The sequence below is a fragment of the Myotis daubentonii genome, chromosome 2 (assembly GCF_963259705.1).
Source record: "Myotis daubentonii chromosome 2, mMyoDau2.1, whole genome shotgun sequence".
Classification (NCBI taxonomy): Eukaryota; Metazoa; Chordata; class Mammalia; order Chiroptera; family Vespertilionidae; genus Myotis; species Myotis daubentonii.
In genome coordinates this window covers 195,600,223-195,614,486 of record NC_081841.1, presented here as the reverse complement: position 1 = coordinate 195,614,486, position 14,264 = coordinate 195,600,223, and the positions used below count along the sequence as shown (strand labels likewise).

At 36.4% G+C, this 14,264-nt stretch overlaps 1 protein-coding gene across 7 annotated transcripts in view; it reads right to left on the bottom strand.

The window, feature by feature from the left end:
• Nucleotides 1-14,264, bottom strand: part of SLC20A2 (solute carrier family 20 member 2) — a 96,136-nt gene that overhangs the window by 79,683 nt on the left and 2,189 nt on the right. For 3 of the 7 annotated variants that reach the window (XM_059685284.1, XM_059685285.1, XM_059685286.1), the window contains exons 2-3: nucleotides 11,425-11,842; nucleotides 10,226-10,327 (exon numbers count right to left, since the gene is read on the bottom strand). The exons of 2 other annotated variants lie outside the window; for them this stretch is intronic. The gene's annotated coding sequence lies outside the window, so the exon portion shown is untranslated. Of the gene's footprint in view, nucleotides 1-1,679; nucleotides 1,721-10,225; nucleotides 10,328-11,424; nucleotides 11,843-14,264 lie in introns of those variants that run through there. 2 more of the 7 variants (XM_059685280.1, XM_059685283.1) reach the window with 2 other exon arrangements.

The following is a 14,264-nucleotide window of genomic DNA, read 5'->3' as shown; positions in this document are numbered from 1 at the left end:
CCCCCAACTGCCCTTCCCTCCTGGCCTGATCACCCCTAACCACTCTGCCTGCCAGCCTGCTTGCCCCCAACTGCCCCTCCTCCGCCGGCCTGATTGCCTCCAACTGCCCCCCTGCCAGCCTGATCACCCCCAACTGCCCTTCCCTCCTGGCCTGATCGCCTCTAACCGCCTCTGCCTCGACCCCGCCACCATGGCTTTGTCCCGAAGGTCTCCCAGCTAATTAGCATATTACCCTTTTATTAGTATAGATACACATATATATTTAATTTTCAACCTTATTAAGGGTAAGAGCCCTCTGAAAATCTGATGAAAGCAATAAAATGTTCATTTATATAAAATTTTACAATGAATATTAGATGAATCATGGGCCCCCATGAAGCCCATCCATTAGCTTTCTAAGGTGCCTTACCTTAGGAATTCTAGTACCTATGAAAAACTGATCACTAGGATTCATTAATAACCATTTTAAAAATAATTGATTTTTCTATCTAATGTCCAACTTAATACCCAAAAGAAGCCAATTAACTTGAAATTGACTGACATTAACTCACTCATTCTGACGATCTAGAGAAGGCATCCAGAAACTAAGAAATCTGACCAAGACCAAAGCAAAAATTGTAAGACTACTTTAGAAACAAAGTAGAAGTATCTACAGTTATATATATAAAGATGTGCATTGCACTGTTGTTTATAGTGGGGGGAAAACAAGAGGAAACATCCTGAATGTTCATAAATTATGGTATGTGGAAGACTTTATTCATTTTTTTTAAACAAGCGTTAGACCTATTATCTATTTTCATGGAGAAATATCCATGATCTATTTAGTAGGAAAAGCAAGCTTCAGAATAATGCAGAGTATGATCCCACTTAAAAAAGAAACAATTCACAGACCTTATGTTGTTAAAAGTACTTTTATGAATATAGAAAAATGTGTGGAAGAATTCGTATCAGGTTGTGAACATGGGTGGAGGATTCTTTTTTTATTCATCCGTGCACACTTTCACTTTCTGTAAGTAAATATAGCTCTTACTAAGTAAAACATTAAAAAATTTTATAAAGTGGTGGGGGGGAACCTAAATAAGGCTGACAATAGGACCTATCAATAAAGACTCAGATCTCTTACCCAAAGTCTCCATATAGGTTTTCTAAATAATTTCCCAAAAAGTTTCTCACCCATAGTATGTACTGGATGAAACCTAACTCCTTTTTAACTTTCAATGATTCTGAGTTTCTCCCTGCTCTGGGTGTTTGATTCACTTCATAGGCACTCATTCTTCTGTTAGACATATTAAGGTTGTGTCACATAGTTAAATGTGTCCACAATTCATAAGTGTGGTTCCCCCTCCCCCTTAGGAAAATATACTAGTACATGTCAGCAGAGCCATAAATAAAAGGTATGTGGAACCTACATTAGTCCAATACATAGAAGACAAATGCATGCAGCCCAAATACTATCAAATTCTAAAGTGACGAAATATGAGCACCGAAGCCATCCCTGTTGGTTCAGTGGCTCCCAACCTTGGCTGACCATTAGAATTACCTGGAGGCAATGTTCAAACTACCACTGCCTGGTGCCACTTCCAGAGATTCTAATTGAACTGGCCTGGGCATGTAAACCTGAATAAGCTTGTGGATCGTACCTATACGGATTTTCTGGTTTTATCTTATACTATAGTTACCTTTGGGGGAGATTTGGTGAAGGATTCATGGAACCTCTCTATATTTTTTGCAATTTCCTGTGAATCTGTAATCATTTTTTTAAAAAATGTGTTTTTTTTTAAGTTTGAGGAAAACATGAAGGTGGTCTTTTATTTAAGTCACATAAATCTTTTTTAAAAACGGAATTTATTAGGGTGACACTGGTTCACAAAACCATACAGGTTTCAAGTGTACAACTTAACAAAACATAATCGTCACCCCAGTCTCTTTCTGCCCCCAATTATCCCCCCTTTGCCCACCTTCACCTAACCCTACCACCTTTCCCTCTGATTATCACCACAGTTGTCTGTGTATGTGTGTTATATATATACTAGAGGCCCAGTGCACAACACTCGTGCACTGGAGGGAAGTGGGGGTCCCTCTGCCAGGCCTGCACCCTCTCACAGTCCGGGACATCCCCCTCACAGTCCGGGGCTCTCACAGTCTGGGAACCCTCGCTCCTTACTGCTCGACTGACCCACCTGCAACGGAGGCAGAAGAGGCTCCCGCCACGGCCGCTGCGCTCTCCAGCCATGAACCAGCTGAGCAGCGCTCCCTCTGTGGGAGCCCACTGACCACCAGGGCACAGCTCCTGCGTTGAGTGTCTGCCCCCTGGTGGTCAGTGCGCATCATAGCGACCAGTCGTTCTGCTGTTCGGTCAATTTGCATATTAGCCTTTTATTATATAGGATGGTTTTTTAAATCTCTTCACCCCCAACACCTCTCCCCTCATTTTTCTTAATCTAAGTGAAAGTGTAAACAAGTAAAGGGGAACAATATATTAGATGGCTGGAAAGAAAAAAGATGACTAGAATAATATTTATGGAGCATTTATGTGCCAAGAAACATAGCTTATCTCATTTAACTCAACAAACCAATTAGGTGGCTGCTAATTAATAGCCTCACTTTTCAGATGAGGAAACTGAAAGATAAGAAATTCAATTAAGGTCACACAATTGGCAGGTAGCAATGATGTCAAAGTTAAAATTAAGACTATTTCAAAGCAAAGAGAATTTTAAGGAAAAAGTATCATTAGTGTATCAACAAAGTGTTTAAAATTTTAAAGTAGCTTAAAATAGTAGAATGAGTGAAATGCTACAGAAGTAAATCACAACACACTATACTAAATACTATATTTTCCAAGAACTTAAATCCATAATACACATTAGCCTAGGATAATTGAATGCACTTGACCAGATATCTATTTGAAACTGGGATTGTTTTTTATTCATCTTTCAACTTTTGCTTAGAAATTAGAAGAAACATAGCATTGACTCTTTAAAAGGTGTTTGTTGAATAAAAATGAGTAGATTAAAGTGAGCCAATATTAAAAAATAATACAAACAGGGCACTAAAAATGGAAGGAAAATAAAGCTGATTGCCTATAACAAAGACTATTCACGAATGAAAATAGAAAGTCTACAACACTGTTCAAATGCAAGGCAGAAAAGTCTAAACTGGGTTAGAATAAAACATGAATCTGCATATAATAAACAATAGGGCTAATAGGATGAATATTTATTTGTAATAAAATAGTTTTAAATGAAATAGTTAAGATTGGTTTGTCTGACTTAGAAAAGGCAAAAGGAAAATTTCTGACCTTCTGTATTTTTCCATCTCCAGTTTAGATTATTGCATATTTAACAGCAAACAAACAGGCAATTCTAGGATAAACTCAATGCAAGTAAATGGGTATTTAAAAGGAAATTTGTTATTTTGGTTGTAAAGCCTCTGAGATATGGGGTGTTTTTCTAGAGAGAAATAGTATCTCTATTTTAATTATCTAGTGAAACCTCAGAAAAATATTTAAAACATTGGCAGTATTCATCACCCTTAAAGTTATAGACAATCAAGTAATCCACTTAATGTGCCATTTTGCATGGTGGAAAGATATACATTAGAATCTCTCTATAGTCTCTGGAGAATTATACCAAAAAAGTACATTTTCAGTAATGCCAAATTAAATTTCTTTGTGAATACAAACTTTGGAAGTTATTATAACTATCCTTGAATGGAAATATTTCTAAGGTTTGATAATGACAATTTTGACTGTGCTTTGAAAAAAATATTAAAAAAAATATTTACAGATGAAATGATTTAATATCTGGGTATGCTTTAAATTAACATGGTGTGGGGGAGTGGGTGGGAGTTTTAAACGAGATTGACCACAAATTGATATAGCTGGGTAATCGGGACATAGAGATTAATTATACTATTGTGTTTTCTTTGGCATATGTTTAAAATTGTCCTACATAAAAAGTTTTGCCAAACCGGTTTGGCTCAGTGGATAGAGCGTCGGCCTGCGGACTGAGGGGTCCCAGGTTCGATTCCGGTCAAGGGCATTTACCTTGGTTGCGGGCACATCCCCAGTGGGGGGCATGCAGGAGGCAGCTGATCAATCTCTCTCATCGATGTTTCTAACTCTCTATCCCTCTCCCTTCTTCTCTGTAAAAAATCAATAAAATATATATTTTTTTAAAAAAGTTTTATATTTCCTTACACAGGATATAAAACATACCCATGTAACAAGAAATTGAGATTTATGCAGAAATCCACACTCTTGAATGCTTCTGCTACTGCATATTCCCATCTCATCTAGCATACCAGTTTCTTTTTTCTAAATGCGGAATGGTACATGGTTTCTAAGGTTGCTTCCAGCTTTTACTTACTGAGAATGTTTTGTTTTACCGGGTTGAGTTTAAATTCAGCCTGCTCACTGTTTATTGTCACTGAAAAAAAAGGGAAGCAACCACAGTGATAAACACACCACTGTTTCCCATTGATGAAGTGAAAATGCTCTCTCCTCAGGAATCCACTTAAGAATCTTTAAGATAAAGTCACATATCACAAAACATGAAGTGAGCAGTCCTTTAATACAGCATTTTTGAAGACTACTCATCACATACTGTTTGTAACAATAAAAAATGTGCTAACCAAATTACCCTCTTAATAATGGATTAGTTAAATATATTATGGCATACTCTTATAATGGAATGCTATGCAGCTATGTAGAAAATGAAAATATTAATCCACAATGCTAGGGGTATAGCAAAGGGACGCAGGAGCCAGATCAAATATTAGCTCCTAATGGCTAATATGGCAACAGATACAGCAATAAAGTTGCATTGGATTATAATCCAAAGTATAAATATCCATTAGCCTATAATGATATAAGTAAATGAGGGAGGATAGCTAAATCTCCCCAGCAGAATTCCAAAAAATACATGCAGATACTCTGCTTCTGCCCCCAAGAAGGTGGAATGTAACCCCCCTTAGGTGTGAGTTGACTTCCTTCCCAAGAGCACAAGATGGAAGAGAGAGAAAAAAAGAGTAACTTGGAAGTAGAGAAACCGGACAAAGGCTACCTCAGCAGGATAGCAAGGTCAACATCAACAGTAAAAAGTCATGCACCCTTAAAGTCTTAATGTCTTAGTGGTAGAATCACTAGTGATTTTCACCCCCCCCCCTTTGTATTTGTCTGTATTATCTGGTTTTGTTTTTTCACTAAGTATTGCTTACTTGTAATGATTACTTGTAATACTGAGACCCATTACTTCTATAATCAGTAACAAAATAATTTTATTTTGGTGGGAAAATTAGGTGTACAGCATAGAATAACATTATGCATTCATAAAACCACTAAATTTTACTTTTTCAGGGAGAAATATTTTAAAAGACAGTTTAGAAAAATGATTTCATAACACCTGGAGTAAAATCCTGGTTTCACCATTTACTATGGGTGTGACCTTGAGCAGTTCAATAATCCCCTTCAATGTCCTCATCTTATAGTGGGGAATATGTAATGTTCCAACAAATCCACTGATCTGCAGAACTGCCGAACATTTATTTACTTATTTATCAATATAAATACATATTACTTACTATATATGGATATATATTAAATATATTTCATGACATCAAATTTTATTAGAAAATTAAATATGTAGTAGCAGAGAGTTCAATGTATGTCAAGAGCCCGACCCTACTGAGGCTTCATAATAGTAACTGTTACTGAGGTCAATAATAATTTAAAAATCCAAGAAAAATAAAACACTATCAGAAAAAAAATTAGTTTCTCAAAGAATATAACAAAAAGCAGTGAAAGACAAAGCTCATTCTACATTATCTGCAGCAATTTCCTATCTATGAATGAAAAGGCAATACAAATTAACTCCACCATAAAATAAAAACTAAACTTATTTAAATCTCTTGATTGTAACTAATGGACTTTAATAAAGAAGTTTTACACAAGACATACATTTTGAACTTTATAAAATTTCTGGCTGGACCTTGCAGGGTGGCTCAGTGGCTGAGTGTTGACCTATGAACCAGGAGGTCAGGATTCAATGCCTGGGGTTCGGGGTTGTAGGCTCAATCCCCAGGAGGGAGCATGCAGGAGGCAGCCAATCAATGATTCTCTCATCATTGATGTTTCTATCTCTCCCTTCCTCTCTGAAATCAATAAAAATATTTTTAAAAATTACTTAAAATTCTGGGCTGGGAGTCTATCTTAATACTAATATTTTAAAATTACCCCAAATACAACCCTTATAATACATAAAATCACAATACAATAGACAAGTCTAATCATACTATGAATCAGTGAACTTTTATAACAAAGCCAAACAACCCAGATCAGAATAATCTGATTCAAGCGAAAAGTTTACCCAACCTAATTTATCATATAGTCTAGGACAGTGATGGCAAACCTCTGACACGTGAACTCATTTTTTTGGTTGATTTTTCTTTGTTAAATGGCATTTAAATATATAAAATGAATAACAAAAATATAAATCTTTGTTTTACTATGGTTGCAAATATCAAAAAATTTCTATATGTGACACGGCACCAGAGTTAAGTTAGGGTTTTTCAAAATGCTGACACACCGAGCTCTAAAGATTCGCCATCACTGGTCTAGTACATAGATCCATATTTTAAAGACCTGCTAACTTAGGAAGAAATTAATCAACCATTAACAGTAAATCATTGTGCCAATTTTTCCTACTACATTAGAATTAGAATATGCACACTGTTCAGTTTGGTTTTGTCAAAGGAAATTAATTTAAACACCTTTTATAATATTAAAAACACAGATACAATACAGGAACTAAATTCAGGTTAGTATATACAACCCAGTGTTGGGATTACAACTGTACAAAGGCTGATTTTATAACATACCCCAAAGCTTCTGTATCCAATTAAGTCTTACTCCAACTTTCCTGAATGCAGTCATTACAGAGACCTATTCCAATGTCATTTTTGCTGAACACTTTAGAAGCTTGGGGCATATTTTTTGTCAAATATGCTTAATTGTAGCAAATTTTAAATTCTCTGAGAACAGCTATGATTTATGAGAAGAGACAACTGTTATTGAGAACTACTTCTGGCAAAACAGACCAAGCTAAATAAGCTTCTGGTTTATTTTTTAAAAAAAGGAGGGAATTGACTATAAAGATGTTTAATAAGATTAGTTTTCTTAAAAACTATACAGGCAAATTTAAAATGGGAATTCCAAGCTTTTGAGCAGCAACAGTATCTAAGGTAATAAGAGTATATTCCTATACAATGTTCTCTACTATGTTAGTTCTCTGTAATCTCCGAACAGTCCTGTACTTAGCACATCTACACAAATTTCTTCTTAGTAGCTTAACTGTGGTTCTGATGTTTTTTACTAGCTGTTCATGAGTTTTGAATGTTACAGTACTATTATCAAACCATTAGCCATTCCTTTAGCTTCAACATACCCAATGACTACTATCACAATTAAGGAAGGCCCAGAAGAAAGAATATTCGAAATGATAAACTTCAATTTGTAAGGTTATTATTAAAACTTACTTAGACACTACTACATTATGTGTTTATGGGATCTTCCTTTTTTAAGTTTAATAAAGCTATATATCTACTCTCACATTAGTCTACCTCCAGTTCAGACACATTATAGAAAACTAAATTACAGGAAAACACCACATTTATACCATATACAAGGATAAAAGAAAAATATAAGACATAAATCATCAATAGCATAAAATGAAATTTTGCCAAAAAGCTACTTTTTCATTACACAACTACAGAGTCCTAAGGGGCAAGACCATACAATTTATACACTTTCCCACTCAAGAAACTAACACAGGCACTTTGAGAATGTTACAGTATAATTACAAAATGACACAGGTTAATATTTAAGGAGAAATCAAGCCTCTCAAAATAAAATAAATATTTATAAGATTCAGTTTCTGTTATGTTAAACATTAAAGAAAGGTCTTGGAACTTAAAAGGAAATGTAAAAACAAAGATGACCTAGTTAAAAGAATTCCTGATACGTTTTATTCTCTTAGGGAACCTTTTACCTAATAAATGATAAAGACTGTGGTTTGTGGTTTTAGTTTTCTTCCCAGTTCCAGAAATTGACTGATTCCTTTTGTAGTATTTACTTTCCTCTTCCCATCTGACCCCCAAACCTGCTTTGGATGTCTTTTGTAAAATTTTTCAAGACAGGGAGTGAATTCAGTTCATGAACTGTTTAATAAAGAGTTAAAATGGCAGTATCATACAACTATCCTGACTCTCTTTAAAGTAATATTAGTCTTCTAGAATACCGATCTAATTCTTAGAAGCAGAAAACACAGGAAGCTCAGTGTTCCAAGAAAAATTAATAGTAACTGATTCATCCTGGCTACCCAGGAAATACACAGCAAGGATCTTGTTCTATGTAAATACTGACAACAAATCTGTCTAGTAATGCCTACCACCCAAGGACAGGAAAACAGAAAAAGAGCTCATGGAACAAATGCACAATGACTAAAAAGTACAGAAAGAAAACATAAATTTGGAGATAAGAAATCAGAGCTAGATGAAACACATGACAGATCAGTGAGCTATCGAGACAGAAGTAGACTGAGGTGGTGGAAGAGAAGAGATCACCACTGACAGGAGATGAGAGTGGAATGTAGGTGGACAGGAAGCAAAGTGGACAGAGGTGAGGGGTAAGACAGGCAGAAGCTAGAAATGACAGGAGTTGAATTACAAAAGACAACAACAAAAGCAGGGAGGTAGCAGACCAGGAAGGAGGCAAGCCCAGGGAAATAGAGAGTAGTAAAGAGAATAGAAAGTATTTTCAATGGGAGGCTGAATCATGGAAAAGGCAAGAAGTAGGCAAAATGCAAAAATACCAAACAAATTATGAACAGACAAGAAAAAATGTAAGCAGAAAAGAGTAGAAAGAACTGAAGGGATGAAGTAAAACAGGCGTACTGAGGGAAAACATATTTTTTTTAAATTGTTTCTGAAATTTCACTTTATTAAGTTTTAAAATCTGTTCTTTTGCTTATATTTCTTTGTTGGGTAAAACTTGATACATAAGAATAAAGGTTTCCTCAACTTACAGAGAAGAAAATTTTTTATGTGGTCAACTGATTTAACTGCAAAAAGTAAAAAGAACTGAAAAATATAAAAATTATCTTAGCTCTAACCAACAAACTAATTTTCATACCAATACATTAATGACCTTAATGACCAAAATGCTACATTTGTTAATCACAAAAGCTTTCTCTGTCTCTCTGACTCTGTGCTTATTAGTCAGCATTTGGAGAGATCCCCACTATACAGGAAGTTTGATGGACGTTTAAAACAAGGTTAAAACCATAACGGTTAAGATATGCTATAAATTTTCACTACCCATTTATCCTAGGTAACTGAAAACAGAACACAGATGAACTGAAAACAGTTCAGCCTTCATTTCCACTTAGAAACAGTAAAGAAAACAAACATTAAACAAGAACATAAAAATAGTAAACAACAACTCTGAAAAAGAATGGCAATTGCTCTATTCTTGACCCTTGAAAATAACCTAGGGGAAAGAGCAACCATACCAAAGGTTTGTTTGTGAAGATATAATTCTTAGTTTTACTCTGAAAAAACAAGTCAACAGATCTTAAGTCCAAAAAATTGTGCAAAATAAAAGGAGGCACACACAGAGGCTGAGAATAGATAAAGATGAATCTAAAATCGCAAAGACTGAGACAGAAGCACATCATATGAAGAAGCAATTCATCAACATCCTGCACTTTTAGTAATTACTCAGTGAAAGTCAATTTCTAGAGGCCAACATCCCAATAAATTGCTCCTATTTCTCCTATTATATCTACTAGTTCTCTATCCACACAGAATAAAACTCTGATCTTAAGTAGGTTCCTAACTATAGCAGTAGAGGAAAATAACTCAAATATTATATGCAAAAGCAGATGCGTTAACAAATATACGAAACATGTAAAGAAATATGCTAGCGTCTTGTCACTTATATTTTCAGAACTATCTTCTTTTGGCTGCTCAAAAATCCTAAATGACATGGGGGGGGGGGGGTCACTTCTTGAAATCTGTCATGTCTTCAGCTTTTTACCATTCTTCCATGAATATCTTAATGAGTCTCTTGGCCTTATAGTCCATTCACAGGCATCTGATATCATTATTTACTTTTAGAAATAGTTGCTGCTCCACAGGATTTAGCAGACATCTTCAAGAAGAAACAAACCTGGTTCTTTGGTCTCTATTGGAGACATGCTGAAACTAGGATTCTCTCTCATACTCAAAGAGAACATGGGAGTCGAATTGTGCTGTTTCCAACGTAAGATGCCTTAAAAAAAACAACACAAAGTTAAAAGTCAACCACATTTTAAAACACAAAACTAAAAAAAGCAGTGCAAATTCTCACACATTTCTGGCTTACATTTTAGCTAAGATGGAAAATTAAGTAATTCAAATAAAAAAATTTAATCTCTCACTTCAACTTTAAATATACTGTATTTTCCCCAAAATTTAACAGGGCACCACAGGGTATACAATAAAAATACTTCAAATAATTGAAAGTTCCTAAAATTAACTTAAAAAATCAGTTAAAATTGTAGAGAAATTCTGGTGATTGATATTTGAATTTTACCATGGCCAGGATAGAAGATGGGCTTTGAGAAAACACTATTTCTCTACATTCATATCTTACTTGGAAATGTTATGAACAAGCCCGGTTTATACAGAGCTGTAAAATGGGCTACTAAACTGATGACCTAGAAAATTTCTCCCAGACATGAAATTACATAGTATCTGGTGATAACATTTGGTACTACCAAACCAGCTATAGGCAAGTCATCTGACTTTGCCCTGATTTTCTTATCTATAAAATACAGGTCTGGTTCTTCTTACAAGGGCAGGTGGTTTAAAATACAGGTGCTTAAGCCATGCTCCTGGGGTTAGGCTAAAACATGATACTTTTACAATAAAGCCTGGGTCATTCCGACGTATACTCCTACATAGAGAACCACCACCCTAGATCATGTTCAGGATCCAGTTCTACAACCCTAACATCCATAAAATGGGGATACACATTTCATTCAATTATCCAGCTTAATAGGTTTAAAATATGAATCAGTGAATCCCCTTCCTTTCCCTAACCCCCCCTCCCCCCCATTTAGAGAAGAGCCTGCAATTAAGACTCATATGCCAATTGGATAAAAATTTAAATACAGATTTTAAACCAAATTTTCCGAATTATTTTCTCAGGGATTTAAATAGAACAGGACTGTGGGACAATATTCATAGTTATAAGTTGTTTCTATGACAGGCCATCCCAAAACATGTGCTGATGTTAAAATGACAGCAGCATACATCATTTCTTCACTGACTCAACGTCATGACCTCCTACCCAGCAGGAGTGATCTGTAACACAGAATACTATACCTGCAGAGCGTGCGTCCTCCCTGGCTGCTCACCGGGGCTGTGGCCCATGCTTCTTCATTCAAGGGCACTTGCTCCTCTGATTCCTCAGCTCTGGGTCGGGTGATGTATGTATTCCCCTATCTGTGCAGTCATTTAGAGTCAGTGACTCTGTTGGCGCCCAACACCCCCAAAATAATATCGTCAGCTCCCGACAAAGGGATACAAAACTGGGCTTTCAGAGAACACCATTTTTCTTCATCTTGCTGGATTTTGTTTGTGGGCTCTCATCTAATTCCACGTGGCTTCAAAATGACTTCACTCCAGGTTTGTTACCACATCAACAGCATAATTTTATGGTGGTTTTTTCCCACCGAAGAAATAAAACTTGGTTTGAAGAGGCTTCTTGGCCCCAATAATGTACTCTATTGCCCAAGACAAGCTGAAAAAATGGATCAAGATTTCACACAACACAGCAAATGGACAGACATGCACAGGAAACCATCAATAACACTCACATTCTGGTAAATTACTGCTGCTAGCGTGTAAATCTAGTAAGTGTTTTAAAGAGAAAAACAGTAAGATCGCAAGTGTCTTTAATATTACTTTATTTCACATTAGTTTTCTGACACTAAATAAAGGTCACTGTTCTATGTCCTGATGAATTACTGTCAGAATTCCATACCTAAAGGGTTACATTTAATCCTCACTCAGTTCTGAGATTCAAAATTTAGTTTCTCATTTCAAAATACAGTGTCCTCTTAAACCACTTCATTATCAACCTCTGCTCTCCAGAAAATGCAGCATTATTTCTGCAGCTCAGTCACGACAATCTTTTATGCTACCTTGAACTTTTACAGCTGAGAAGGTAGTGTCAACTTTTAGATGTCTCTTCTGTCTTTGGTAAAGTAAAACTCCGCAAAGAAACCACACCAACTCAGAGCTAGACTGCCTGGTTTCATACCCCGTCTCCCTACTTACTACTTGCATTGTGATATTTGGCAAGTGACCTAATTACCTTGCTGTGCCTCCATTTCCTCATTTGAAAAATGGGATTATAATGAACCTATTTCAAAGATTTGTTGTGAGAGTTAAATAAATTAACATGTAAAGGTGCCTAGGGCAGCATCTGGCACATTTAAAACCCTACATAAGTGTTAGCTATTACTTTGTTTTATTTAGCTCCAAATTATCATGCTGTTTCACGTACACAATGTATCATGCTGTACACAATGTTTGCCCAACTAAACTACTACCAACTAAAATAAACAGCTAACATTCAAAGGTTCATCATGGTCTGTGGACTCTGTGGAGAGGGTAAGATGGGTGTGTTCCTGCCCCTAATGGTGAGTGGGACCTCCACTAGCGGAAAGAAAAGATTCCAATATATTTTTGTTCATTTCACAAATATTTACTCAGCACCTTCCATATGCTAGGCTCTGTTCTAGGCTCTGGGCATATAGCAATGAGTGACACAGAGAAGGTCCTTGCACTCTGGAAGCTTAAAGGGCACTCCATGTGAGAGCCAAGTTTTGAAAAAAGGAATCAGAAGGACTTGTCTTCCAATATGATGAAACACAACATTGCTGAAATGCCTTATAAGCAGGAGCCAATGCTGGCATTATGGGTTACTCCAGCTTTCTAACAATGACAGAACATGCAGAAATGGCTGCAAAGAAAAATTCAGTAACTTTCTATGTAATGTACTCTAAGTATCTTCCATTGAAGCACATTAAAGGGATAGTCTCCACATTTCTGGTATATAAATAACATATAAGAGATTTACAAACACATACACTCAATCATATTTGAATGGTTTTCATAATAAGCTGTGAAGGCCCAGCTCCTAAATTTTGTCTAAATATATCCTATTTGCTGTATACCCGTGTGCTCTGTTCACCCCCACCTTTCCCCTTCTTTATCTCCAAGTGGCTGTATACAAATATCAAGTAACTATGAGGAAAGTGGCTGAAGATGCATGTGGTGGCAAGGGTCAGTTAGACACCATGGAGCATTAACTCCAAAACAAAACACATGCATCTTTTTCTTCTTACATCCTCCCATTGATGACAACTCTCCACTCATCCCTTCCCCAAACAGAATGCCTTCAGTTAAAGGAGCCCTCTTATAAAAACTAACTGGCAAAGCATTCTCAATCTTTCCTCGCCAATGATGGCCCACTAGAATCAGAAGATAGGTAAAGTCCAATATGCTCTAATCACAAATATGGCACATTTTCAAATACTTCCCTTATCCTTTCCAATCTTTTCAACTACTACTGCTCTCACAAGATACAAACAGTTAGGACCCACCATCATTCTCATCATTGTTATCTATATATATAAAAGCCTACATGACCGTTATGACCGGTACACCACTCGACAGGCCGACCAGTCACTATGATGAGCATTGACCACCAGGGGGCAGATGCTCAATGCAGGAGCTGCCCCCTGCTGGTCAGTGTGCTCCCACAGCCACCCTCCCGCGGTCCCTCCCCCAAGCCAGATGCCCGATCACCCTGATCAGTCCTGGGATTGGGCAAGATGGTCCCCACCCGTGCATGGGCCTCTAGTGTCTATAAATCATTAGACTGTATCTGTGGAAACACAATCAAAATAAACTTCTTGCTTAAGGAAGTCAAAACTGCTTAATTAAATCCAACCAAAAACTTAACTTCTTAATGCACAAAGTACTGGACTCAACACGGATTATGTTTAAGATATTTCATGGCAATCTGAAATATTAGGGAGAACCCCTGCAATGTAGATAATATAACATTCTTAACACTCATATACCCATGAATGTTAGACTTATTTTTTTAAAATTTCTTTATTGGGTAAGGTACTATAAAAGTGTCCTCATCC